The sequence below is a fragment of the Callorhinus ursinus genome, unplaced genomic scaffold (genome assembly GCF_003265705.2).
Source record: "Callorhinus ursinus isolate GAN/ISIS: 27379988/994484 unplaced genomic scaffold, GSC_fseal_2.0 scaffold16, whole genome shotgun sequence".
In the NCBI taxonomy this organism is placed as follows: Eukaryota; Metazoa; Chordata; class Mammalia; order Carnivora; family Otariidae; genus Callorhinus; species Callorhinus ursinus.
This window is the reverse complement of record NW_027397078.1, coordinates 29,913,591-29,918,017: the sequence shown is the minus strand read 5'-3', so window position 1 is coordinate 29,918,017 and position 4,427 is coordinate 29,913,591.

Below are 4,427 nucleotides of genomic sequence, written 5' to 3'. Positions count from 1 at the left end.
CTGCACCTCATTTCTACTGGCCTCTTGACCTTGGATGGCTGTCATTAGCACTTCCTACGGCTCAAAGTTTGGTCATGGATTTCAAAATCAGGGTGGTAGCTGGTGGTCCTCAAACATGTATCCATACCTCCTTACGGCTGTGGGATTTTTGAGGATATACTCCTAATCTCCCACCACAGCAAGTGGCATATTGTGGATATTTATCAAATGTTTATCTAAGAAAAAGATTTTGCCTGAGTTCAAGGAGCATTGCACTTGATTCTGGGAAAACATTAGGGTCACTGGAGTTTCATATTCAGATCCCTTCAAAGAAATGGGCTGTTTTTTTTTTTTTTTTAAGTTTTACCTAATGTTGGACAAACGGACTTCTTTAGCAGCCCATTAGTAGACTTGAACAATCCAAATCACCTTAAAGAAATACCTGTCAACTCCTCCTGCTTTATCTTTCGTGGACATTTTAATCAAGACTTCTGATACTCATATTTTTAATGTTCCCATTATTTAAAATACAGTCAGGTACAATAATATGCAATTATAACCTGCTTCAAGCCCTTAAGGGATCATTCATTCCATGCTGTCTTTAAAGATAAAGGTAAGTTCTTTTAGAAAACCGAAAACACACAGCAAAGCTGAAACCCAACAAACATTTAGATAACAGAAAACAGGAAAACTTCAGAGCTGGGGGCCAGATGTCTTGAAGAATTTTTCTAAGGAAAAGTCTTTGAGATGAACTGCCTCTGCTGGTTTGCTGCCCAGCATTTTTTCACTGGAGCTGCTATTGCGCAAGATTGCAACAACAGTTTGATCTTTGTCTTGATCTTGGTTATTTTTGGCCCCACTAGGTTGGGATTATTTTCAATAACTACGCTGGAAACAGCTCTGTCAAGTGCCTTCTTTGTTTCATGCCACAGATTTTGACTGAAAATAGTACAATGGCTTCGTTAGGGGCTATAAAAGGCTCATGCCAGGAATCCTTGGGAAGCCACAATAGAAAGATACCAAGGCTGTTTAGGAGGAGGAAATAAGAACAACTATCTACCAATAGGTCAATTAAACATGCTCTTCCTCCTTTGCTGGAACAAGCAAGTGACTGAGCCTCACCGTTTGGGGTCTGCTTCTTGCAACAGCGTCCCTGACCCCACAAAGCACAGAGCAGGAGTCACTGGGGCTTGCCTTGGGGTCATCAGACTTGATGCTTCATCTAAGCCTCACTGGGAGATGAGATGACCACTGCTAGGTTCCCTTGGAGGAAAATGTTAAATTGAAACCAACCCCATTGCCAGTGTTTCTCAGAATAAAAGGAGCATGCTAAATGAGACAATTGTAAAGTATCATCTCTTCCACTCTGCTTTTTGCCAGAATATTCTATTAACTTAGCAACATTCAGAGCCTTGTCAGGATTCCATATTACAGTCCACAGACTTAATTGGGACCATACAGAGAGAATGGCAAGCATGGGCTAAGTTTCCCAGGGGTTTGGATTATTGAAAAGAGTCACACAATATGGGTTGGGATTGAGGGGCCCCAGCAGGGGGATGCAGGGGACTCAAAAGCAAGATCTACTGTATTTTGGTCTGTTTGACTTTTCTTCATATGTTAGAATTTTGAAAAAAATTTAGAATCTCAAGCCAGAAAAATATCTTTAACATTGACAATCCTCTTGGTTTCTTTTAATAAAATGCCTGAGACCTAGAGAGGTATAGCAACTAGATGTTGAGATTCAAAGTCACAAAACTATCTGGGTTGTGGCTGACTCATACCTATTTGTTCATACTCAGCTAAAAGAATATTTTTGGAAGCTAATGGTAGCTGTTGAAAAGGTTTGAATGAGTGAGGATTAGCTACTCCACTGCAGCCTCAGGACAGAGTTATGAGGAAAGCAATCCTCAAACCATATTCTATCACCTTGCAAGAAAGAAAGGTTCACTCGAAAACAGACACAACAACCACAGAGCAGGACAGGAATATGCTATCATTATAGCCAGCATCAGGCAGTCAGAAATCCTCCTAAACCAATGGTTGGACAAGGGCCCACTTAGGGTTCAATTCTTGGGTACCATCCCTAAGGGTACCAGCTATGGAAGTCACTAGGTTCTTATACCTGGCTCACGAAAGAGTAGACGTACTGCTAAAATATTTGGGCAGATCCATGTATCTTGAATTCATGTAATTTCATCAATGAGAACTCATTTCAACCTTCATCTTGCTAATTAACAAGTCATTTATTCCAATAATAAAACCTTGTTCTGACACTTGCGATGCTCATTAGCAAAACCTAGGTAATCTAGATAGCAGAAATGGGTATAGCAGCAGCCTCTGCAGGGTGGCCCCTGTGCTTGGAATGTCCACACACCGGCCCTGGGGTGTGCATGATTGATCTGCATCTGGCTTACTGCTTAACCTAAATTTGTGGCATGTAACGTTGCTCTAATTGGTGAGGAACATTTTTTAAAGATTTATTTATATTTAGAGAGAGAGAGAGAGTGCAAGCATGGGCACATGAACGGGGGCGGGGAGCAGAAGGGGATGGAAGAGGAAGAGAATCTCAAGCAGACTCCCCATTAAGCGTGGAGCCCAACACGGGGGGGCCTGACCCAAGCTGAAATCAAGAGTTGGATGCTTAACCCACTTAGCCACGCAGGCACCCCAAATTGGTGAGGAATTTTAAAGTAAATTTCAGACATCATAATGAACTGCTTCATGATGAAATAAGAACTCAAACCTAGGTCTTCTGACTCCCCTTCCAAAATCTTTTCCAAAGGGCCACCTGCCTCTCTTTAATTAAAAAAAAAAAAATCAGAAAGTTTGCTAAACATATGCTAGACAAGACGTCAAAATACAAAATCATGCAAGCCCATGGAACTGGGACTCTCTGAAATTAGTTCTTAGGAACCCAGCTTGGTGTGTCCTACAACTTCTACAAAGGGGTGTGTTTCAGAGCTGTCTGAGAACCCACCTTATCTGAGTCCCACGAGGCCATCAGCAGACACACAGGGCGACCTCTCGGTATCATGGTGCAGGGAATTCTACAGAGAACTCGCTCTTGTCCACAAGGGGATTTTGGCTTCTTGGCTTGTCTCGGTGGACCTGTGGAGTGCGGTGAAATGGATCCATAAGAGGCACTAAAGAAATACTTGTCAAGTTAAATTGTGCTGAAAATCCTGTTGGTTTCCAGGGAGCCTGGGTGAAAGGATTCTGGAAATGTCTGTGGGGCACTGATTTAGGCTTAGAACTGTTTGTTTTGAATCCTGCTCTAAGATTTTGGGTAGTCCTGTGATTCTTGCCCTTAGCTGCATGTTAGATCATGTGAGCAGGTGGTAAAAATCCTCCATGCCTAGTTCTGTGCTAGAGCAATTAGGTCAGAATCTCTGGGCTTGGGGTCCAGGCATTAGTGGTTTGGTTTGTTTTTAAGGTTTTCAGATGATCTGAATGTGCAGCCAGGGTTGAGACCCAATTCCGTGCTTCCCAAACTGTGATTTTCAAGCCACCTGGCGATCTCATTATAATGCAGATTCTGAGATGGTGGCTTCTAACAACCTCGCAGGTGATGCTCATGCTGATGCATGCTGATGCACCGTGGACCACACTTTGAGTGGCAAGATCTAATCTCTTACCACCAAAAGGATTTGAGAGCAAAACCGATAACGCCAAATCTGAGATGGGCCAAAATAATCCAACTCAATCCTTCCCGAGGATGTGAGGAAGACAGCTTCAGCGTGAATATGAAGCAAGTAAAAACGATGAAACACCTACACGTTTCCTACAAACTGAACTTTGATTTCCCAAAGACTTGTCTTAAACGCTTAGAATATTTTTCAAATCACAAAAATAGCATGGCTCTGGTTCTAAAAAGCTAACCATCTACTGTAAAAAAAAAAAAAAGTCATCTCCCCATCCTCTAATTATTATGCCCTTTGTATTTATTGATTGTCTCAGATCTCACTGCCTCTGTAGTTAGCCTGCTAGAGGGTGATACCTGTGTTTGCTGTTCTTTCCACAGCTCGAGTTTATTCATTGCAGGATCCAGGGAGGGTGTGGAGGAAGCTGTGTCACACACAGCCAGCGGGTCTGCAAACAGCGTAGGCGGCTGGAAAGGAAAGGGCAATCTTTAAATGTAAACAAAGGAGCAGTCTGGGGCTCATTGAGTGGCCTTTTCGCTACATCTGCAAAAGCAGATAGTGACTGACATCTGCTGCAGCAGCTTGAATCTGAAAGAGCGAGAGAATTTTGCAAACTCAGAAAGAACAGAAAACCCAAGCCCCTACCCACAGAGCCCAAGGTGTGCGCCTGTGAATTATGTTATCAGCTGCACAGCAGGACTGGGGAAAGCACTATGAACAATATATAAATTACAGAGGTCATTCAATGTGCAGATCAAGTGCAATTAAAATGCAGGTCTTTTCTTTTTACCTGACTCAGAAAAAAAA